This window comes from Schistocerca nitens, chromosome 10 (genome assembly GCF_023898315.1).
Source record: "Schistocerca nitens isolate TAMUIC-IGC-003100 chromosome 10, iqSchNite1.1, whole genome shotgun sequence".
Lineage (NCBI taxonomy): Eukaryota > Metazoa > Arthropoda > Insecta > Orthoptera > Acrididae > Schistocerca > Schistocerca nitens.
In genome coordinates, this window is record NC_064623.1 from 171,580,229 (window position 1) to 171,605,824 (window position 25,596).

Genomic DNA, 25,596 nt, shown 5'->3' on the forward strand with positions numbered 1-25,596 from the left:
GGGAGTATTACCAAAAATCAGTTACAAGTTGAATGCATTTTAAAATAGAGTATATTCAAAACTAACACAGATTTCTGTTTTCACGGCAAGTAAAATTGTTAACACAGTAACGAAACCCAGTTCTCTTGGAGGTAGAAGAGCTTGTTCCATTTCAAGGTACGAGAAGCTGCAGAGCTGAAGAAGTATGGCTTGGCTGCCCACACGCTATGTAACTAGTTTTAAAAATGTATGGATAATTTTACTCACCATGAAATCCTGCAACTGAAAAATTAACAGTGTCTTCAAAATAATCTAAATAAATTACGTATGCAGAACTTGAAGGTGTGGAACTAAAAATATTTAGAAATTATTCACAAAACACAATTCTCATTCTCACAACAGAAAAGAAAATTCTGGGAACAGCTTATGGCTGTCTGTAATAGGCAATCCCTGATGTGATTCTAAAATCGGTCACTAGATTAAAACGTGGACCAGGAAACATAATATGTTGCTAGGTACACTAGATACAACATTCTCCCCTACAGACTAGAAGGGAACACCATTTTTTTTTCAAATCAGGCATTACAGAGGAATTTTGAAGATTAGAGGGGTAGAATGAAGGGATAGTGAATGAAATCGATTAGAAAAGAGCTTCTTGACAATAACAGAAGCACTTAGTTGGTAGGTTACATCTTGAGACATCAAACAATAGCTAATTTAATAAAGGAGGGGAGTGTGGTGGTGAAAACTATAGAGGCATACAAAGGATTGACTAAAGTAAGTAGATTCAGAGTTGCATTGAAGTGGTCTTTGGACTGAGGAATATAACAAGACAGCAGGTGATACAAACATGGATACACAGTTACGCAATGAACACACATCTGTATCTGTGTATCCATGTCTGTCTCTCTCCAGGTTTTGCTCTCTTCTTTCACACGCACGCACACACACACACACACACACACACACACACACACAACTGTAAAAACAAGACAGTAATTTGTGGACAGTCACATACATACCAGATTACCACTAACTGCAACGCATTGATGTAACTGCACACAAGATAACCAGGCAGAGTCAACAGAGGAGAGGCAATGTGTAGCGAAACATTTACGGGCAACGTTCTTGTCCCCTGAGGTGGAATTTCTGTTCATTCTTCCTGATGAGCGGAAATGGTAGTTGTACGCTTTCTACACGTTAATTTGATGACAACCTTCACTCAGAGGGGGTGTACATTACAGAATGCGCATGCCCAGTCACACTCGCTCAGACAGGCAAAATGAATAAACTATATACTGGCTAGCATGCCAAAGAAGAATGCATCATAAACCTACATACAAGTATGGTTTGGTAAGTCTGCTAAAAAAGCGAGAAAAAATTGTTTCGTAAACTCATCTTACTTCTTCGAGGGATATACATTTCGTCCAGCGATCCTCCAGCTTTTTCATACTCGTTGACTGTAATTACAACTCCCACGTTTGATGAAAATTTCTTACCTGCAAGCCAACACGTCAAGTTATGCAACAGGAAGAGGTCACTTGGGGCTAAGTTTGGAGAATAGGCTGAATGACGAACCACTGCAAAGCCCAGTCATTTACTTTCTCCATTGTTATCACTGTTGTGTGGAATGATGCATTATCCTGGCGACAGAGCACTTTTTTCTTGCCAACCTTGGTCTTTCTTCAGCCAACGCAAGTTGCGAACGATGCATCGCTGAAGCATAATAGGTTCAGTTATGGTTCTGCCTTTTTCCAAGTAATCTGAGAGGATTATTTCTTTGGAATACCGAAAACAGTGCTCATCACCTTACCAGCTGACAAAATAGTCTTTGCCTGTGCCCATTGTTTTGACTTCCGTTTTGACTCTGCCGTGTAATGATGGATCCAGATTTCATCAACAGTCACAAAACGGCGCAAAAACTCTTGCGGATTGCGATAAAACGTCACCAGACATTGAACTGAAATATTGTGCCGGATACGCTTTTGGTCGATTCTGAACAATCGTGGCACCCACCTCGCACACTGCTTCGCAGCTATTTCTGTGTGCAGAATATTATGCAATCGCTTAGTTGAGATGTCTACAGTCTCAATAATTTCTATTCGATGGACCATATCATGGATTTTGTCGGTGGTTTCCTTTGTGGAGACCTCAACTGAATGGCCAGAGCGCGCTTCATCTTTGGTGCTTGTCCGACCACATTTAAACTTATTAATCGAAAAGTAAATGGTCTTTAATGATGGTGCAGAGTCCGCGGGAACTTTATCCAGTTCCGATTTGATCTGTGTGACAGTGTAACCCTTCAAATTAAAATGTTTAATAACAGTACGAAACTCACTGATCTTAATTTTCAATCGCAGTTGACATACTGACCAATTCAAGTGGCTGTCCTCTCCTGTGTTGGAGATGTGTAGCTTTATGTATACAATGGCCTTTAGCGATGTCACTGTCAAACAGTTTTCTGCTATATCTGCAGTCTCATGCGTCTTCGCTTCATGCTAACCATTGCTTCCTTCTTAATGCTGGTTGGTGTATGATGTGTAATCAAAAAGTAACGGGAAATTATGCTTTTCTTTATTATCAACTTTTTACTCTTCAAAGTTGTTGTTCTCGTCTTCAGTCCTGAGACTGGTTTGATGCAGCTCTCCATGCTACTCTATCCTGTGCAAGCTTCTTTATCTCCCAGTACCTACTGCAGCCTACATCATTCTGAATCTACTTAGTCTATTCATCTCTTGGTCTCCCTCTACGATTTTTAGCCTCCACGCTGCCCTCCAATACTAAATTGCTGATCCCTTGACGTCTCAGAACATGTCCTACCAACCGATCCCTTCTTCTAGTCAAGTTGTGCAACAAGCTCCTCTTCTCCCCAGTTCTGTTCAATCCCTCCTCATTAGTTACGTGATCTACCCATCTAATCTTCAGCATTCTTCTGTAGCACCACGTTTAGAAAGCTTCTGTTCTCTTATTGTCTAAACTACTTATCGTCCACGTTTCACTTCCATACATGGCTACACTCCATACAAATACTTTCAGAAACGACTTCCTGACATTTAAATCTATACTCGATGTTAACAAATTTTTCTTCTTCAGAAACGCTTTCCTTGCCATTGCCAGTCTACATTTTATATCCTCTCTACTTCGACCATCATCAGTTATTTTGCTCCCCAAATAGCAAAACTCCTTTACTACTTTAAGCGTCTCATTTCCTAATCTAATTCCCTCGGCATCACCCGACTTAATTCGACTACATTCCATTATCCTCGCTTTGATTCATCTTATACCATCCTTTCAAGACACTGTCCATTCCGTTCACCTGCTCTTCCAAGTCCTTTGCTGTGTCTGACAGAATTACAATGTCATCGGCGAACCTCAAAGTTTTTTATTTCTTCTCCATGGATTTTAGTACCTACTCCGAACTTTTCTTTTGTTTCCTTTACTGCTTGCTCAATATACAGACTGAATAACATCGGGGATAGGATACAACCCTGTCTCACTCCCTTCCCAACCGCTGCTTCCCTTTCATGTCCCTCGACTCTTATAACTGCCATCTGCTTTCTGTACAAATTGTAAATAGCGTTTCGCTCCCTGTATTTTACCCCTGCCACCTTCAAAATTTGAAAGAGAGTATTCCAATCAACATTGTCAAAAGCTTTCTCTAATTCTACAAATGCTAGAAACGTAGGTTTGCCTTTCCTTAATCTTTCTTCTAAGATAAGTCGTAGGGTCAGTATTGCCTCACGTGTTCCATTATTTCTACGGAATCCAAACTGATCTTCCCTGAGGTCGGCTTCTATCAGTTTTTCCATTCGTCTGTAAAGAATTGGGGTTAGTATTTTGCAGCTGTGACTTATTAAACTGATAGTTCGGTAATTTTCCCATCTCTCAACACCCGCTTTCTTTGGGATTGGAATTATTAAATTCTTCTTGAAGTCTGAGGGTATTTCGCCTGTCTCATACATCTTGCTCACCAGATGGTAGAGTTTTGTCAGGACTGGCTCTCCCAAGGCTGTCAGTAGTTCTAATGGAATGTTGTTTGCTCCAGGGGCCTTGTTACGACTCAGGTCTTTCAGTGCTTTGTCAGACTCCTCATGCAGTATCATATCTCCCATTTCATCTTCATCAACATCCTCTTCCATTTACATAATATTATCCTCAAGAACATCGCCCCCGTATAGACCCTCTATATACTCCTTCCACCTTTCTGCTTTTCCTTCTTTGATTAGAGCTGGGATTGCATCTGAGCTCTTGATATTCATGCAAGTGGGTCCCCTTTCTCCAAAGGTCTCTTTAATTTTCCTGTAGGCAGTATCTAACTTACCCCTAGTGAGATAAGCCTCTACATCCTTACATTTGTCCTCTATCCATCCCTGCTTAGCCATTTTGCGCTTCCTGTCGATATCATTTTTGAGACGTTTGTATTCCTTTTTGCCTGCTTCATTTACTGCATTTTTATCTTTTCTCCTTTCATCAATTAAATTCAATATTTCTTCTGTTACCCAAGGGTTCCTACTAGCCCTCATCTTTTTACCTACTTGATCCTCTGCTGCCTTCACTATTTCATCCCTCAAAGCTACCCATTCTTATTCTACTGTTTTCCCCCATTCCTGTCGATTGTTCCCTTATGCTCTCCCTGAAACTCTGTACAACCTCTGGTTCTTTCAGTTTATCCAGGTCCCATCTCCTTAAATTCCCACCGTTTTGCAGTTTCTTCAGTTTTAATCTACAGTTCATAACCAATAGATTGTGGTCAGAGTCCACATCTGCCCCTGGAAATGTCTTACAATTTAAAACCTGGTTCCTAAATCTCTGTCTTACCATTAAATAATCTGATACCTTTTAGTATCTCCAGGGTTCTTCCAAGTATACAACCTTCTTTCATGATTATTGAACCAAGTGTTAGCTATGATTAAGTTATGCTCTGCGCAAGGTTCTACCAGGCGGCTTCCTCTTTTATTTCTTAGCCCCAATCCATATTCACCTACTATGTTACCTTCTCTCCCTTTTCCTACTCTCGAATTCCAGTCACCCATGACTATTAAATTTTTGTCTTCCTTCACTATCTGAATAATTTCTTTTATTTCCTCATACATTTCTTCAATTTCTTCGTCATCTGCAGAGCTAGTTGGCATATAAACTTGTACTACTGTAGTAGGCGTGTGCTTCGTGTCTATCTTGCCCACAATAATGCGTTCACTATGCTGTTTGTAGTAGCTTACCCGCACTACTATTTTTTATTCATTATTAAACCTGCTCCTGCATTACCCCTATTTGATTTTGTATTTATAACCCTGTATTCACCTGACCAAAAATCTTGTACCTCCTGGCTCCGAACTTCATAAATTCCCACTATATCTAACTTTAACCTATCCATTTCCCTTTTTAAATTTTCTAACCTACCTGCCCGATTTAGGGATCTGACATTCCACGCTCCAATCCGTAGAACGCCAGTATTCTTTCTCCTGATAACGACGTCCTCTTGAGTAGTCCCTGCCCGGATATCCGAATTGGGGACTATTTTACCTCCGGAATATTTTACCCAAGAGGACGCTATCAGCATTTAGTCATGCCCTCGGGAAAAATTACGGATGTAGTTTCCACTTGCTTTCAGCTGTTCGCAGTACCAAAACAGCAAGGCCGTTTTGGTTAGTGTTACAAGGCCAGATCAGTCAATCATCCAGACTGTTGCCCCTGCAACTGCTGAAAAGGCTGCTGCCCCTCATCAGGAACCACACGTTTGTCTGGCCTCTCAACAGATACCCCTCCGTTGTGGTTGCACCTATGGTACGGCTATCTGTATCGTTGAGGCACGCAAGCCTCCCCACCAACGGCAAGGTCCATGGTTCAAGGGGGGCTCTTCAAAGTAATCCCCATGAAATACACTAATGAACCTAAACATTACGACCACCGCCCACCAACGAGGTTCAATGCTTCCTGGTGATGTTACGGGCATGTGACGCAATAAGGAAAGAAGGCAATCAGAAGAGAAACGAGTGGACGAGTGGGCAGTCATAACAGCGAAGAGCAAAGATACGGGCCGCGAGTGAGGAAATCTACTGGTATAAGTGGTTTTGACAAACAGCTCATTGTTATGGCGTTGCGGCTGGAAACGAAAAACTGGCGGTCGCCTGTTGGCGTACTGCTGTCGTGAGTGGTTGAAGGATGTTGAAGTAAGGAGGAGGTCGTATGGTATTGGACGATCACGTCTCATCACAAAACGTGGATGTTAGAGGATCACTCACTGTGCAATCCAAGATAGGCAGCGATCTGTGGCAGGTCTGACGACAGCGTACAATGCTGGTGCAGGCAGCAGTGTTTCAGAGCAGACTGTTGAGAGGTCATTGTTGAACATGGAGCTCCTCATCACACAACCCTTGCGTGTTCCTGTTCTGACTCAACGACATCGTCAATTATGATTGCAGTGGACACAACATCATTGAGCTTCCTCGAAGGATCAATAGCAACACGTCGCCTGTCGAATGAATCGCATTCTTTTTACACAAGGTCGATGTTGGTTGCTTCCTCCAGCGGAACGGCTGCACGAAACATGTACTACTCCGCAAATGCAGGCCAGTAAAGGCACAGTTATGCTATGGGACACATTGAGTTGGGTTCCATCGGCTCTGTGGTGGTAATCGAAGGCATCGTGGCTGCAGTGAACTACATAAACATTTTTGCAGACCAGGTGCATCGCTACATCCATGGAGTCTCTAGGATAACTACCCCTATTGAAAGGTCAGAATTGCGCTACCGTGATTTGAGGGTCATTACAGTGAATGGCATTGTGATGTGCGTACTGTAAGACCTTCGGTACACACACCATCAGATTATTTGACTTGTCGCTCTAACGAAGTGGGCGAGTGTCAGCAATATGTCTCGTGGTCTTATCATGGCGTGTTTATCTTCTGCCGTTAGGTCAGATGATCGAAATGCCACTTGCACGCTTAGAGTAGCAGATTGACGGTGACCAACTTTAAACAGAACTTGATTAATTTTCACACACATTTATTAAAATAATAAAAAGCATAAAAATAACTTGGTTCTGGATGCTATTTACAATTGACAATCTGAAATTCCTTTGGTCTTAGTATGTTAATCTTATTCTCACATATCTCTGATACGTAACAAAATGTCTATACATTTCTCTTCATGGCTATGTACAAGAATATGGTAATCTTATTAGGCGCAGACTAATGCAGACTGACTAATCGAAGGTCTGTACACGTTATAATACCTCGAGCATTCAGGTACTACTGCGCGAGTGTGATCCGCGAGGAGAAAAGGTTCTACATTAGCAGCAATCTCATTGGCTGCATTACATATTAATACGCGGATCGGCGGAAGCAGAATTTTGTCCATCTCTAAGGCAGCGCCATCTCGTAGTGCGGAGATCGACGAGCGCTGTGCCTGCGCTGTTGTGCTTAGCGGGGCGCGCTCTAGTGGGAAAGTTGTGTACGCGCTGACTACACGGAACTATGTACACAACAGGCATCGATGTCTTGGCCATCAGATGTGTCTGATCTGTACCTGATGGAACACATTTTGGGCACCAACTGTGTGCCTTTAAACCACCATCCGGTGCATAGACATCTGATACACTTCTGGAATACTGTCAAGGCCTTGTAGAACCCATGTCAAGCCCCATTCTCTACTACAGTGCGTTTTAAAAGTGGAAGAACACGCTATTAAATGGATGGTCGTAATGTTTTGGCTCATCGGTGTGTAATCCTGATGTGTCGGCAGCTGGGCCAACACCTTGTAGATCGAAGTGGCTGAAAGTGCACGCTAAACTAACGCAGACGGGCGTGAAGTCTGAAACAGGATACTGGATGAAAACTATAAAGAAAAGAAGGGAGCTTCTTTTATACTTAACTTTAATGAATCCTTGGAATACATCTCTCTTGAATATTCGTTAGCTATAAGCACTGATACAAATGGCGCCTTGCTAGGTAGTAGCTATGGACTAAGCTGAAGGCTATTCTATCTGTCTCTCGGCAAATGAGAGGAAGACTTGGTAGGTCTAGTCGCAAGCAATGTCGTCCGTACAACTCGGGCGAGGTCTAGTCCGTGTCTTGTGACCTGCCATGTGGTGGCGCTAGGATTGCGATTACACAGTGGCGACACGCGGGTCCGACATGTACTACAGGACCGCGGCCGATTTAAGTTACCACCTAGCAAGTGTGGTGTCTAGCGGTGACACCACATTCCTCCCCCGCAAATCGGCGAACGGTCGTGAGATAAGGCTTCCGTCCGCCGTGGGGAGGACCCCATGTTGACGTATGCGATGAGGTGGGGAGCCTAACAACAGGCGAGGCTGTGCCACCCGCACCCGGCCATTCGGTCCGAGGGGAGCTAGGAAACGCCTGCAAACCTAGTCCAGGGTGCACGTCAACATGCGGTGTATGCGCACGTAATGATACAAGAGGGGCCGAAGGGTCGACCTCCATGTGGTCGGAGCACCCGACGGGCGAAGACGACATCTGGACCGGAGCGGGCAAGAGGTCCATGGCGGAGGACGGCTGGTCACGGGAAGCGAGCGGCGGCGCGTGACCCAGGGAGGCGCCAGGCGGCTGCAGCGAAGCGTCCGCTGCGGGCGGCGGCGGCGGCGGCTGCGGCGGCGGCGGCGCGACGCCATGAGGCAAAAGGGAAGGCAGCGTCGGTAACACCTGGGGATGAGGCGAGCCAGTAGATGGGTCCCCAAGGCGCTGACCTGACGGCACCGTCGCTGAAAGCAGACGGGGAGCGGCAGAACCCAGGCGACGACAGAGGCGCAGCTGATTGAGATGCCGGCGCACCTCACCAGAGGCCCCCAAAACCAAATACATCGCGCAGCCGAGGCAGCGAAGAATGCGCCCTGCGAGCCAACGCTGTGAACCGCGATAGTTGCGAGAATAGACAACGTCGCCAGGAGCAAAAACCGGAGTCTGCCGCTGCACAGGAACCTGATGCGGCGGATGCAGCAAAGACATCAGGGTGCGATGAGATCGACCATGGAGCAATTCAGCCGGCGAGCGACCATCGCGGGGCTGAGAGCGATACGAAGACAAAAAGAGCAACAAAGCGTCCTCCCGAGAATGCGACTCTTTCAATTTCAACATCTGTGACTTGAAAGTCCGGACCAATCGTTCAGCGGCACCGTTTGACTGAGGCGAAAACGGCGCGGATGTCAGATGTTGAATACCATTGGCCTTGCAGAATGACTGAAATTCTGCGGACATGAATTGTGGGCCATTGTCGGAAACAATAGTCTGCGGAAGACCCTCAATGCAAAAGATAGCAGACAAGGCTTGGATTGTGGCAGAAGACGTCGTGGAAGACATCCGGACAACAAAAGGAAAATTACTGAAAGCATCGACCACAACCAACCATCGAGCATTCCAGAATGGACCAGCAAAATCGATGTGCAAGCGTTGCCAAGGGGAAGTGGCTTTCGGCCATGCAAAGAATTTCCGCGGCGGTGCGTATTGTTGTTCGGCACACGCCACGCAAGAGGAGCACATATTCGTAATCGCAGCATCGATTCCGAACCAAGTACAGTGCTGACGAGCAAGTTGTTTCGTACGCACTATACCCCAATGTCCTTGGTGAAGAAGCTTTAAGACAGAGGACTGTAACGAACGTGGGACCACGACTCGGGATTGATCATTATCCGAACGCAACAACAAAACACCACGTCTTACAAAAAGTCTCTCCTTGTGAGCAAAAAAACGGCGAACCAAAGGATCCTCGATCCGTGACTTTGACAAGGGCCATTGCGTAGCAACAAAACGCAAGACAGTAGCAAGGACAGGGTCAGCAGCTGAGGCTGTAGCTACACGACGAAAATCAATCGGAAACGATTCGACCACGTCATCGGTTTCCGAATCAATGAACATGCAAGCAAGTTCGGACGAATCTAATGCTTTATCCTCAGCAACAGGCAAACGGGACAACGCATCAGCGTTTCCGTGCTTAGCAGTGGACCGATACAAGATATCGTAGCGGTACTGCGAGAGAAAAAGAGACCAGCGAATGAATTTCTGCGCTGTACGTGGAGGTACAGGCTTGTTCGGATGAAAAAGCGATGTCAAAGGTTTGTGGTCGGTGATGATGGTAAAGTGACGACCATACAAGAAGTCATGGAACTTGGTAACACCAAACACGAGAGCTAAAGCTTCTTTCTCTATCTGTGAATAATTTCTTTGCGCAGATGAGAGCAATTTTGACGCAAAGGCAATAGGGCGATCATGCGAACCATCTTTGTGCGCAAGCACAGCACCGATCCCTAAATCCGATGCATCTACCATCAACAAAAGGGGTTTTCGGGGATCGAATGGCGTAAGGCAAGTATGTGAAAGTAACGCCGATTTCAACTGGCGAAAGGCGCGTTCGCATTCCGTCGTCCAGACGAACGGAACACCTTTACGGCGTAAGCGATGAAGCGGAGCTGAAATGGAAGAAGCATTGCGCAGAAACCGATGATAATAATTTACCTTACCCAGCACACTCTGGAGCTGTTTCACGTTTTGTGGTGACGGCAAGTCCTGTATGGCACGGAGGTGTTCTGGACTCGGATGTATTCCTTGGGCGTTAAGGACATGCCCCAGGTAGGGTAAGTCCCGAGCAAAAAACACACATTTGTCCTTCCTCAAGCGAAGACCATTTTGACGCAAGACCTGAAATAATGTTCGGAGATTTTGCAAATGATCGGCTTCTGTCTTTCCTGAGATCACAATATCGTCCAGATAGTTCGCAGCAGTAGGGACCGAGGCACACACAGTTTGTAAATATTGCTGAAACAAAGCAGGGGCGGATGCACACCCGAATGGCAGTCTTTTGAAGCGATACAAGCCAAGATGCGTGTTTACCACTAAGACGCGCTGAGATTCTTCGTCCACAGGTAGTTAGTTGCAAGTACGCATCTGCGAGGTCCAATTTTGAAAAATAGTTTCCCGGGCACAGTTTGTCAAAAAGATCTTCCGGGCGGGGCAAAGGAAAAGTTGCAGTCACAAGTTGTGGATTCACAGTTGCCTTGAAGTCCACACAAAGTCTCAGTTTTCCGGAAGGTTTTGGCAAAATTACTAAGGGTGAGGCCCAGAGAGAAGCCTGCACACGTTCAATGACACCTTGAGATTCTAAATCGTGCAATGTTCTTGCGACCTCATCACGCAATGCGTGGGGAACATTGCGCGCTCTGAAAAATTTCGGTTGTGCGTTGTCTTTCAATTCCAAATGTGCAGCATAGTTCTTAGCGCAACCAAGGCCCGGGGCAAAAATGTCTGCAAATTCTTCACAAAGACTAGAAACACTGGCGGAAGGCACAGTCTGATTCACTGATAGGACCTGATTTACTATAGACAAATTAAACAATTGAAACAAATCTAAACCAAACAAGTTCACTGCAGTAGAAGAACGAAGAACGTAAAATGATACAAGTTTTGTTTGTCCCTTGTATGTTGCAAGAAGGCTGCACTGTCCTAACACAGGGATCGGCTGTCCTGAGTAACTAGTTAACTTAACATTTGCGGCACGCAATGGCGGTGCGCCCAGCTGTTTGTACGTGTCGTGATTGAGCAATGAAACTGCAGCTCCGGTATCGAGCTGGAATGGTATCACTTTGCCTTCAAAGTCTAAGTCCACAAAAAGTTTAATGTCCTGCTGACGACAAGAGCGACTGTCACGTGCAATGTGAACTGATACAGGTACAGAAGCACTTGCGACTTTACGGGATTTCCGGCGACGTCGACGCACACTTTTGGTGGGACGAACACAGTCACTGTTAGCTAAAGTGTCACAGGACGGGTGGGAATGAACTACATGAATGTCCATGGGCGAAGGTCCACGAGCCTGATTGTCCTGGGTGCGATTCCGGCGCGAAGCAAAAGGCCTGGAATTATTGTGATTGTCTGATCTAAGCTTTTTCTGGCAAACACTTTGAACATGTCCTTTCTTGTGGCAGTAAAAGCAAATAGCTTGGCGTGACGGGCAATTTTCACGCGAATGTCTAGTGGCACACCGCGGGCATGATTTCACTGCAGTTGCTTGCTTACGCGGCGCACGTGTTTGCAAGCGAGGCTGCCGCGATGGGCGCGAGGGCCGCTTAGCGTCCCGGGCAGCGGGCCCGGCTGGCCGGGTAATGTGACACACTGCTGGCGAAGTTTCAAATGAGTCCTGAGCAAAGTCAAGTGTGTCTTGCCTATCCAATATGTCTATCACTTGTTGAAGGGAGGGATTAACTAGTTTCAAAATCTGTTCCCTGATGCGAACATCAGAAACGTTCTGTGCTATTGCATCACGCACCATAGTATCTGAATAAGGGAGGCCACAGTCACATTCAAAGGCACACTCCCTAGTAAGTCCTTGCAAAGTTGCAACCCACTCCCTATTAGTCTGACCGGCCGTACGTTTTGTACGAAAGAACGTATACCGTTTTGCAACTACATTTACTGTTTCTTTGAAATAGGCATCTAAAGCAGACAAAATTTCTTCGTAGGACAGAGTTGCTACGTCGCGTCGGGGAAACAATTTCACAATCACACGGTAGGTAGACACACCGACACAAGAAAGCAAAAACGGCTGCCGCTCGTTACCTTGAATTCTGTATGCTGCGAGGTGAAAGTGGAACTGGCGAGACCACTCTTGCCAGGTCTCATCGGCCACCACGTATGGCCGAAAGGGAGGTGCAACAGCGTTTTGTGGCAGCGCTAGCGAAGAAACGGCGGCTGCCGCATCGTTTTGCAGCGCACGTTGACCCTGGACGAGTTGTCCAAGGGCTTCCAATAACGCCTGCGTCTGCTGATTCTGCAAGCGAAAAAATTCGGACAGTACATCTGGAGATTGTGGCGAAGCCATGACACAAGCAAATCAGAGCACAACCAGGAAAAAAAAGCAATTCAGTCCAAAGCAGAAAAAACACTTTCTCTCGTCGCCATGTGATGTGTCGGCAGCTGGGCCAACACCTTGTAGATCGAAGTGGCTGAAAGTGCACGCTAAACTAACGCAGACGGGCGTGAAGTCTGAAACAGGATACTGGATGAAAACTATAAAGAAAAGAAGGGAGCTTCTTTTATACTTAACTTTAATGAATCCTTGGAATACATCTCTCTTGAATATTCGTTAGCTATAAGCACTGATACAAATGGCGCCTTGCTAGGTAGTAGCTATGGACTAAGCTGAAGGCTATTCTATCTGTCTCTCGGCAAATGAGAGGAAGACTTGGTAGGTCTAGTCGCAAGCAATGTCGTCCGTACAACTCGGGCGAGGTCTAGTCCGTGTCTTGTGACCTGCCATGTGGTGGCGCTAGGATTGCGATTACACAGTGGCGACACGCGGGTCCGACATGTACTACAGGACCGCGGCCGATTTAAGTTACCACCTAGCAAGTGTGGTGTCTAGCGGTGACACCACAAATCCACTTGTGCCAGCGCTTTCCACAATCTTGGAAGCACTTATGGAACACACTTTTCGTTGTGGTCTTCAGCTCCTCCAGCAGTTCTGTTTTTATCTCTTCATTGGTGGCAAAAGGACGTCCATTCACGGTTGTCTTCAGCCTAGGGAATGGAAAGATGTCTTAGGGAGTCATGTATGGCGAATACGTTGCCCGAGGCAACATACCGGTTTCGTTTTTTGCCAAAAAATCACGAAAAAGCGTTGTGCTGTGAGCCGGAGCATTATCGTAATGCAGTTTTGCCATAATTATGGTCATTTTCTTTGGGCTTCTTCATGCAAACGGCTCATAACTTCCAGGCGATATTCCTTACGGACTCGAACTTGAGACCTTTGCCTTTCGCGGGGAAGTGCTCTACCAACTGAGCTACCCAAGCACGAATCACGTCCCGTCCTCACAGCTTTACTTCTGCCAGTACCTCGTCGGCTACCTTCCAAGCTTTACAGAAGCTCTCCTGCGAACCTTGCACTCCTCAAAGAAAGGATACTGCGGAGACATGGCTTAGCCACAGCCTGGGGGGTGTTTCCAGAATGAGATTTTCACTCTACAGCGGAGTGTGCGCTGATATGAAACTTCCTGGCAGATTAAAACTCTGTGCCGGACCGAGACTCGAGTTTCATATCAGCGCACACTCCGCTGCAGAGTGAAAATCTCATTCTGGAAACACACCCCAGGCTGTGGCTAAGCCATGTCTCCGCAGTATCCTTTCTTTCAGGTTCGCAGGAGAGCTTCTGTAAAGTTTGGAAGGTAGGAGACGAGGTACTGGCAGAAGTAAAGCTGTGAGGACGGGGCGTGAGTCGTGCTTGGGTAGCTCAGTTGGTAGAGCACTTGCCCGCGAAAGGCAAAGGTTCCAAGTTCGAGTCTCGGTCCGGCACACAGTTTTAATCTGCCAGGAAGTTTCATATCAGCACGCACTCCGCTGCAGAGTGAAAATCTCAATCCGGATAGCTACAACTACACTCCAGGACACATGCACGAACAGCTTAGGCGCCATATTGTAGTACTGTCAGAAGTTACGAGAAGGCTGTCGTTTTACAACGAACAACCCGCTTAAGCATGCACTGTGGTAACAGAAGTTACGGGATACAATATGCACTTAAACAGATAACGGTACTACCGCTTACACAACGTGTAAAATGGCGGTGCATTGATGGAGCTGTCATTTGTACTCAAGTGATTCACGTGAAAAGGTTTCCGACGTGATTATGGCCGCACGAGTGATAGTTGGAGCTAGACACATGGGACATTCCATTTCGTAAATCGTTAGATAATCCAATATTCCGAAAGCCTCTGCATTACCTCTCACCCCGGACAATGCAGTGGCTGACGGACAGAGATCAGTAGTAGTAGTAGTAGTAGAGGGTTTTTTGGGCGCACGACAGCAAGGTCTTCAGCGCCCGCTCAGTAACATAGTGAGACGGGTGTCAAGAAAAGACTTAGAACAGTAAGATAAAACAGAACATAAAACACAGGTGACAAGGTTTGAAAAATATGTGCCTACCCACACCGAAGCGTGGGATGAAACAGGGCGTCAGCAGTAAAACATGGACAACACAGGAAGAAAGTGGGAGAGGGAGCTAAAACAATATAGCATATGAGAATGGCTGGCTGACCGCAAGGAAAAAAGGGAGGAGTCAGGCACGCTGCAATACACTAAAACCTCCAGCCTTACAGTTTAGGCCAGAGTCCAGACACATCACAAAACTTAAAAACCCTAGACACACACGTCTCGTCATCAGCTAAAACAGAAGGCAGATCCCCATAAACTTGTGCTTCTGCCCTTGCATCACGGTATAAAATGCAGAACAGAGATGTGCACACCACAAGCATCACAAAACGGAGGATCCTCCCGCCGTAATAAAAAGCCATGTGTTAGAGGACAGTGCCCGATCCAAGACGTGTGAGGGCCACCTCTTCCCGCCTGAGCGATCGGCAGGAGGAACGCCACGGCCGAGTGGTTGACTTTACCGACCGCAGTTTGTTGGCCGTCACCGCCAGCCATTCTTCCTCCCACAACTCCGTGCACTTCCTGTGGAGTGCAGAGATGACAGACTGCAAGGGAATAGGACACTGGACCACATCCTGCTCTCTGCAGAGCTCCTTGGCAGCCCGATCGGCCTGTTCATTGCCCCATATTCCTACATGACCAGGCGCCCAGCAGAAGGATACCTTACCCCGCCGTTGCAGCAAGTACAGTTGGTCATATATCAGCTGGACCATCTCCTCAGTTGGGTACATATTCTGCAGTGATTGTAAGGCACTAAAGGAATGGGAGCAGAGAAGAAATCGATTGCCCTAAACACGATTCATCTGTTCCAGTGCCTTCAGGATCGCGTGGAGCTCCGCTGCGAAATCGGTATATTCATCAGGGAGGCGAATCCGCGTAACATGATCAGGGAACACTACCGAACAACCAAGGAAATTCTCCTGTTTGGGGCCATCAGTGTAAACGACGGTGAAACCGTGATGCACATCTAAATGTTAAAAAACGGAGATTGGAATGTATAATCTGGTGTGCTATCTTTCTTAAAATTAGTCAAATCTAAAATACGTCGGGGTCTCCGGAGGAGCCAAGGTGGAAATCTGCTCCAACCGCGACGTAAAACGCGACGTAAAACATGAAGACCAGCAGTAGGCATCAGAGACCAGAGGCGTTTTCGTAGAGTTCTCAGTGCTAACAGACAAGCAGTGTTGTGTGATATAACGACAGAAGCCTATGTGGGACGTACGACGAACGTATCCATTACGACAGTGCGGCGAAATGTGGCGTTAAGGCCGGTATTACACTATCAAATTTCTTTGTCAAAGATTTGATCAAAGATGTGATCCAATATTCCGTCCAATATATTTGACAAAGATCTTTGACGTAGCGCTACAAGGGGTATTACACTGTCATCAAATTTTTCGTCAAAGTTCAAGATGGCTGACAACAACTTGTTATTAACCGCAGCAGTTCTACGTACTCCAATTGCATTGTGTGCACATGCGGAAAAGAAGTGGGGGGAAAAAATGGAACCATACATACGAGGTTGACAGTCTTAAAAGTCCTGCGATTACAACTTGATAATAAATTAAGTTGGGAGGAGCACACCACAGAACTGCAGAAACGCCTTAACAAATCTGTATTTGCAATTCGAGTGTTAGCAGACATAGGCAACATAAAAATGAAAAAGCTTGCATACTTTCATTCCATAATGTCATATGGGATAATATTTTGCGGTAAATCTTGAAGTAAAACAAAAGTTTTCAGGGTCCAAAAGCGTGTAATACGTATTATTTGTGGAGTAAATTCACGGACCTCCTGCAGAAACCTCTTCAAAGTACTGGGTATACTAACTACTGCCTCTCAGTGTATTTAATTCTTAATAAAATTTGTCGTAAATAATATAACTCTTTTACCAACAAACAACTCAGTTCATACATACAATACCAGGAACAAAAATGATCTGCACAAGGACTTAAAAGCACTTACTTTAGTTCAAAAAAGGGTCCACTACTCAGGAACACTCATCTTCAATAATTTGCCAGGAAACATAAAAAATTTAGTTAGAAGTAAAGATCAGTTTATCAGTTTAAAAGGAGCCTGAAAGACTTACTACTGGCCAACTCCTTCTACTCCATTGGCAAAATTTTTAATAGAAACAAATGATGTATTGTATTTATTCATACTATTAGTATTTTTATTTCAGCTTAAAAAAAATCGACATGTTCCACATCCACGAGGATCTCCTCAGCACGGATCTATGGAACGAAAAACTAATCTAATCTGGGTGAAGCCGTGGGTTTTACGACGACACGATAAAAGCATTCAACAAAACTTGTTACGACGTCAAGTCGTACATCAATTACTTAAGAATGGATGAGCATACATTTCTGTATGTGCTCAATGAAGTGTATCCTCATATCACAAAGCACAATTTTCACTTAAGAACTGCTACATCTTCAGAAGACAGGCTCACTATAACACTCCGATTCCTTGCTACAGGAGAGGGTTATGTTAGGTTAGGTTAGGTTAGGTCAGGTTAGGTCTCCAATCTTCTTAATCTATTTTTGTATTCAGGGTGCCTCACATTGTAAAGCGCCTCATCAGCTTCAGACATCGCTATTAATTCTGTAGTTGTCGGCACACACCATTTGTATTTACCGGCAATGGTTATAAAAACACTACAGACGACAGAACGCTGCAGCGATGCTAGCGCTCCGCGTGGTAACATACCACATTGCAGTGAACAGAAGACAAGCGATTTCTTTGATCAAATATACGGCCTCGGCCTAGATTTGATCAAATATTGGACGACATTTGTCAAAGATCCCTATTACACTATCAAATATCTTTGACAAAGATATTGGACAAAGATATTGGACAAAGAAATTGGATAGTGTAATACCGGCCTAATGGGCTACGACAGCAGACAACGCACGCGAGTACCGTTGCTAACAGCACGACATCGCCTGCAGCCCCTCTGCAGGGCTCGTGACCACATCGGTTGGACCCTAGACCACTGGAAAAGATGGACCAGTAATGTGATCCCGATTTCAGTTGGTAAGAACTGATGGTAGGGTTAGAGTGTGGCGCAAGCACCACGAGCCCAAACACTTAAGTTGTCAACAAGGCACTTTGCAAGCTGGTTCTGACTCCATAATGGTGTGGGCTGTTCGTACAAGGACTGGACTGAGTCCTTTGGTCCAACTGACCCAATCACTGAATGGAAATGGCTATGCTTTTCTATGAGGAGACCGTTTGCATCCACTCATGGACTTCATGCTCCCAAACAACGACGGAATTTTTGTTGATGACAATGCACCACCGGGTCACGTTTGCCATTGATTCGAAGAACATTCTGGACATTTTTGGCACCCTTGTCGCCCGACAAGAATCCCAGCGAACATTTATGGGTCATAATGGAGGGGTCAGTTCGTGCACAATATCCTCCACTGGTAACACTTTCGCAATTATGGACTGCATAGCTCAGTACTTCTGCAAGGCACTTCGGCCACTTGTTGAGTTCATGCGACGTCGAGCTTCTGAACTACGTGGGACAAAAGGAGATCCGATACGATATTAGGTATCCCATGAATTTTGTCTCCTCAGTGTATATTTTCTCGTTTGTGGAGACAAATTGATTAATAAATACTGCAACCGCACATCAGAATCATCCACTTTGTTGCTCAGGTTACATTAAAAGTTGTGCTGCCGTTTTAGCATCGTCTGACGGAATTTCTCTCTCGCTCGCTTTCATTTCTCTTATATATTTCAGCGTTTACTGTTGGCCTTTGTCCTGTAAACCGAACAATGAATTCTGGTCCAATAAAGTGCACTGGTTGAACAGTGTAAGTACTCCGTGCCACTCATTTCAGCGCTATCACATCTGTCAACACGTGAGCTTCTTGCGGTTTTATCTGACGGTTTTATTCAACACTAACTTCTTTCCAGTGGCATACACATATGTCACATATCTAGTGCGAAAAAACAATTTGTCCAAGAGTGTAGTACACAAAGACAGCAACATACAAAATAATTTGAGTATTGGAAGTTCCGGTCACATTTCAATATTTTCGGCGCTACAGGAGCTGAATTGAGATTTGTCATATGGGCTCTTCACTCAAAATGAAATGTAATTCACAGAAAATGTATGCGTAAACAATACGTTTGAACTAAAAAATCGGCTTGATGAGAACAAGAAAAACTTAAAGCATCACAGACACGTGTATCTTACTTGACTGACGTACCATACAGCACTTTAGAAGTGAAAACCACGCCCGTGTTTCATGTTTCGATGTGTCCTAAAAAGGTCAAAGTAAAATGTTTAGATATGTCCTAAAAAGATCAAAGTAAATGAAAAATGCGTATTCTCCCGTACATCTGCGACTCCGAGGTCTTATACTAAAATTCCTTCTTCTTTCTACACTACACGTTTCGTCGAATTGTTTTTCCGCGTCCTTTATATAGACTTTCGCTTCGTTTGAGTCATAGTGACAGAAATAGCTGGTAGTCGTTTCGAGAGAAAGTAAAGTCGCTGGCAACTCTCTCGCAATTGTTTTATGCCCTGCGGTTCCAGAGAGGGTGTTTAATGCACGTGGTATCTTAGGCCATATGGAGTCTATCCTTGGTGTATTCAGTCAGGTGTCATGATTTTTTACCCAGAAACACGCTGACTCACTGCATTTCTGTCGTAACTTATTCGACGTACCGGCCAACACAAATAAAAGGCAGATTGTGATTCGTATGTTGAAAGTATTCCAAGTGAACTAAATACGAGAAAGACGAAAAAATCGTTTTCAAGTATTTTACGTGTTATCTCAACCGTAGGGATAGCAGCGGTGCATTCAACCCGTAGTATTTTCATGCAAATGATGAGTCATGCATACACTAAACTTGGCTGAAGTTGCTCCAGGCGTTGCAGAGTTATGCTTTTATGCGACCCCATTCCAACCCCACCCTTAGCCATCTGTGTTCTAGGACTGTCTAACTTCCACAATAATTTTTTTCCCATGTAGCAGGAGATACGTATGCCAAATTTGGTAGAAAGCGCTTCAGAGGTTACGGACATATACTGCTACGTGTATTACCACCCTTCGCTTCACCACCCCCCTCTCCACCCTCCCACCCATTGGGCTGGAACGTCATTGGCGCTCTCACCAATGAGCGTAGCGAGACTGAAAACTATGGATTCAATACTAATAACCTTCTTTATTGAATATTTTTACATCTGACGGCTACTCACCCATTTCCATTTCTAGGTGACGGAAATTCCTTCAACATTCCTGAGGTAAGCTTTTCTATCAATCCTTTTTCACATCCACCTCCGCCCCTATCAAAAGCAGGTTGTTCGTCCTCCCACTGTGCTTCTTTTCAGATAGTAAATGATATTTGTACCATTGTGAGACGTATATACATACCCAAAATGATTTTCTTAGATGTACAGATCTGTTTCTTTGGGCCCGTATAAGACTCATTTACAAAGCTTTGTAACCTGCCCAATTGTGCTTAATTTCTATTACTAGCTTGATCATAATCGTAGTGATTCAGCTAAAGGCCAAAGTTAATTACGCCTGGGTCACAGTCAGGACAGGAAGCTACGCAATACCAATGCCTATTTTAGCAAGAGAAAATGGGAAGGTGTTGAAAGGCGAATTGATAAAACACATTAGGCAGGCATGGTGGAGGAATCAGCTACATCTAAATCACTACTCTGCTATTCACAATCAAGTGCCTGGCAGAGGGTTCATCGAACCACCTTCTTTTAAGCTACTTCTCTACCATTTCAATGTCGAAGAGCGCGCGGGAAAAACGAAGACTTTCCGTGCGAGCCCTGATTTCTCTTAATTTATTATGACGATTATTTCTCCCTATGCAGGTGGACGCTAACAAAATATTTTCTTACTCTGAGGAGAAAGCTGGTGATTGAAATTTCACAATTTGTTTTAATGACAGCCACCGCAATTCGCGTATCATGCCCATGGCACTATCATCCCTATTACACGATAACACGAAATGAGCTGCCCTTCTATGAACGTTTTCGATGTCGTCCGCCAATCCTAAGTGATGGCGGGATCCACATCGGACAGCAGGATTCCAAAAGATGGCGGTCAAGCGTGGTTTAAGCAGTATCTTTAGCAGAACTGTTAACGTTTTCTAAGTGATCTGAAAGTAAATCGCAGTCTTTTCTTTGCTTTCTGCACAACATTATTCATGTGCTCGTTCCAGTTTAACTTATTCGTAACTGGAAACCGTAAGTGTTTAGTTGACTTGACAACTTTTCGAATAGTGTGATTTATCGTGTAACCTAAATTTAGCGGACTGTTTTTAGTACTCATGTTGCCGACTTCACACTTAGAGTCAATTGCCACTTTTCGCTCCATGCGTATGTATTTTGCAACTGGTTTTTATCATCGATGCCTTTATAAGACGGTAAATGACGGCATCAGCTACAAACAATCTGAGTGGGCTGCTCACATTGTTTTCTAAATCGTTTACGTAGTTCAAGAACAACAGAGGGACTGTAACATATCCTTCGGGAACGCCAGATGTTACTTCTGTATTACTCAATGACTTCTCGTCAATTATTACGAACCGTGTCCTTTCTGACCGGAAACCACGAATCCCGTCAAAAAATTCAAATGGCTCTGAGCACTATGGGACTTAACATCTATGGTCATCAGTCCCATAGAACTTAGAACTACTTAAACCCAACTAACCTAAGGACAGCACACAACACCCAGCCATCACGAGGCAGAGAAAATCCCTGACCCCGCCGGGAATCGAACCCGAGAACCCGGGCGTGGGAAGCGAGAGCGCTACCGCACGACCACGAGATGCGGGCGAATCCCGTCACACGACTGACACGATACTGCATAGGTACGTAATTTGGTCAGAAGCTGCTTATGAGGAATGGCGTGCAAAGCCTTCTGGAAATCTAAAAAATATGGAATGAATTTCACAGCTCCTGTCGATAGCACTCACTACTTCGTGAGAATAAACAGCTTGTTGTATTTTACAAGAATATTTTCTGATTCCGTGTTGGCTTTTTGTCAAGAAATCATTTGCTTCGCGGTAATTCATTAGGTTGGGCCACAGTGTATGTCCAGAATCCTACTGCAAAACGACGTTAGCGATTTGGGCCTATAATTCAGCAGATTAATCCTATTTCCTTTCTTCGGTGTGGTGTGACTTGTGAAACTTTCAGTTTAGGCATGGATCTTTTGACGTGCGTGCTAAGTATGGGTCGCAGGTTCGAATCCTGCTTCGGGCATGGATGGGTCTGATGTCCTTAGGTTAGTTAGGTTTAAGTAGTTCTAAGTTATAGGGGACTGATGATCTCAGATGTTAAGTCCCTTAGTGCTCAGAGCCATTTGAACCATTTCGCTAAGTATGGAGCTGTTGTATCAGCATACTCTGCAAGGAACCTAACAGGTACAGAATCTTGACCAGAGGCCTTAACTATATTAAGTGGTTTAAGCTGCTTGGCTACGCCGAGGATATATACTTAGGTTACTCATGTTTGCAGTTGTTCTCGATGCGAATTCTGGAAAGTCTACTTCGAGAAATCTCCAAGTTGAGTTTTGCATGGTCGATATTTTCGGTATCCATGTTGGTTTGGTATGAAGAAGTTCATTCCTTTCGAGATCCTTCATTAAGTTTGAGTCCATAACGTATTCCAGGATTTTAGAACGGATGACATCACTGAGTTAGACGGTAGTTTTATGGATCACTTCTGTCGCCTTTCTTCTAGACGAGGGTGACCAGTGACATTTTCCAATCTCTTGACACAGCTTTTTATTCGAGGGATCGACAGCATATTATGGTTCAAAAGTGAGCTATCCCAGCTGTAAGTTCTGTATAAAGTCTGACATAAATACAGCTGGGATAGCTCACTTTTGAACCATAATATGCTGTCGATCCCTCGAATAAAAAGCTGTGTCAAGAGATTGGAAAATGTCACTGGTCACCCTCGTCTAGAAGAAAGGCGACAGAAGTTATCTATAAAACTACCGTCTAACTATTGGATCGAGGAGCCTCGTTTAATTTTAGCGACTTTTGGTGTTTCTAAACTCCAAAGCTGCTTCGCCAAAACTTCGGACTCTCTTCTTGCGCTACTTAAGATGGCCGCAAAACCTTAACAAAGTGGGAACATTGGATTACTGGGTGCCGCTGGGTATCCGTACTGGCACCATTTTCTGCTGAACTGTTAGTAATGGCTGTTCTCTTCTATTTTCAGGCTGAAGCACCCAACCTGAACGATGGCTGGATTCTGGAAGATTGTTGGACGGCTGCTCTTGGACGAGATGGTGAACCAAATGGCAGAAAGTATGTTCGAAAGGATGGACCCTAAGCAGGCCAGGATGTGCAAACTGCTCTGGAAACTTAGAGGTTCAGTCGGCAGGATAAGTCTTACTGGGGGACAAATCAACAGCTTGATGAAAGAGTTGACCCTTTTCCTGAATAACGAAAAGGCCAACTTGGGGCAAAGCTTGAAGATGATTGTCGAGTCTTTGGTGGTGGCGAGGGATGCTTTTGGGGAATATGAAGAGATTCAGGAATTGATTGATGACATCAAGAGAGAGTGGAAATATTACCAAACTGGAACGTATGAGTTCTGAAAGTTTAAGTCTTTGTACTGATTTTAATGAAAACGTTTACTCGTTCCATAGTCCACTAATTCATTTACCATCTGTATTAATGGAACCCGAATATAAATAAAAAAATACAAGGAACTAATACAAGACTCTTTTCTGGCATACAGCTCTTGTATATGATAGTAAAGCAGAAACTGCATGAACAGTTCAATTTCAAAACATTACAATTATATAGTCTCAAATTAGTAATTATCAAAATTTCAAACTTAGCGCATAACATTTTTTTGAAGAACATGAATCAGTTTCAATTGTTGATCGAAAAAAAATTAAGAAGCGGAAAAACCACACTGTAGAGAAAATTCTCAGAGCTGAGTCTCTCAATTGATTTAAGATAAAACAACAATTTTTGTCTTGTTTTCGAGCTCCAATAATTTGGCTGAAACGTGAATCAGTGTAGCTTGTGTGTAAATGAAATGAAAAGATCAACAAATGTCATCTCTTTTGAAATATGGGTCTCATATTTCCAGTAATGTTTAGAATACAACACGAATAAGGAAACTATATTCATTTGATATCGCTGTAATTTATTCGAAATTTGAATCTAGTGAACCCAAGTGCAATTAATGTAATGGAAGAAACTGATGTAAGTTCTTCTGGAATGTAAAATTCATGATCCCGTAAAGGTCACAGAGGCAACATACGCAACAATTCTTATTTAAAAACATTGTGCATTACAAAGGAAATGCGAGATCTGATGAATAAAACTGAGGAGGAACCGACCAAACATGTCCTCACATGTTTATGGTGGAGTGTTGTGATGTACCTGGAATGATTTAAGAAAAAAACATGGCTTATTGGGCAGTTATTTATTCTTTTACTGCCAGAATCAGTGGAGTTTTACATAGAGTAGAAATATCTCTGGAGTGAGCATTGCGTCCTGCGCATGTTGTCAACACTAAACTGGAATTGTCACGTGATCTAGGGACGACGTCGATTGTTTAGCGCCAATTCGCGTCCGCCATCAGGTAACGTCATGTCTCGTCACATAACACCAAAACATTGTAGAATACCTTTCGAATGGAGGCATTCGCACAGGTCGTCAACGGAACTTCACGTCATTTCACGGTACGTCAAGGTTTCTCGGGAAGAAAATTTTAACGGTACCAGTCTGTTAACATCATAAGTTAACCTATTTTCACCGCGTTCATTCTCCTTATAATAGTAGATTTTGTACTATCTTCATAATCTTTATTTTATAATAGCGCTTTGTTTTAGTGACAAATTGGAGATGTTCCATGACGACTGGGATATTTTTTCCACTTTCTTACACAACCGAGGTCGTATATCTGAAGGCGAAAAGTTATTTAGGTTTTACGATAACACAACGGCGCTGACGCCCACAATGTATATGTATAAGAACATAAGTAGACATAGCAAATTCCACCATATGACATTTTAAGCAAAAAAGTCAGCTTAAATGAAGGAGTAAAATACAGTTGTTTATGACGTTATTAATTACGCAAGAAAAAACATAATGGATAAGTTTAACGGGCTTCATTAATTCGTTTGAAGCTTTCTTTGATGTGTATGAATGTACATATTTTCCCTAGCAAATAATTGTCGATGTTTTGAAACGTTCTCTCACTTCTCAGTAGTTTACCAAACATAATTGATCAAGAACATAGGTTATCAAGTTTGCCTCGCCCATTGACAAATTTGGTCGTTGTTAGCTCCTCAGTTCTGATACTATGACATTTTATGCATATTAGGGATGGTGACTCAAATCCCCATTTCGCCGTTCAGTACTGTGTTAAGCGACTTGAGGAGATGTGATATGAAAGACATTGTAAATACATGCTGACGTGAAGCTTCTGTGACGTCATGCTCGTTCATTTTGCTCTTCAAAGCTAAGAGCCCAATTTATTTCAAGTATCAGACGTAAACTGCTATGGTGCCTGTAAAACGTCTATACTAAATCCACAGCACTTACGAAGGGAATCTGTCTTTACTAGCGGTATGACAACATTCAAAATCTATAGGATAAATGTAGGACAAATCTACGGCGTCCCGAGATCACGTGACCATTGTGGCAACGTATGTTGACAACACAAAAT

At 44.1% G+C, this 25,596-nt stretch overlaps 1 long non-coding RNA gene across 2 annotated transcripts in view; it reads left to right on the plus strand.

Moving 5' to 3' along the window:
* Positions 1–23,615, plus strand: part of LOC126210299 (uncharacterized) — a 69,201-nt gene extending 45,586 nt beyond the window's left edge. For both annotated transcript variants that reach the window (XR_007540648.1, XR_007540649.1), the window contains exon 3: positions 23,125–23,615. This is a non-coding gene — a long non-coding RNA (uncharacterized LOC126210299). The remainder of the gene's footprint in view (positions 1–23,124) is intronic.
* Positions 23,616–25,596: the final 1,981 nt, after the last annotated feature.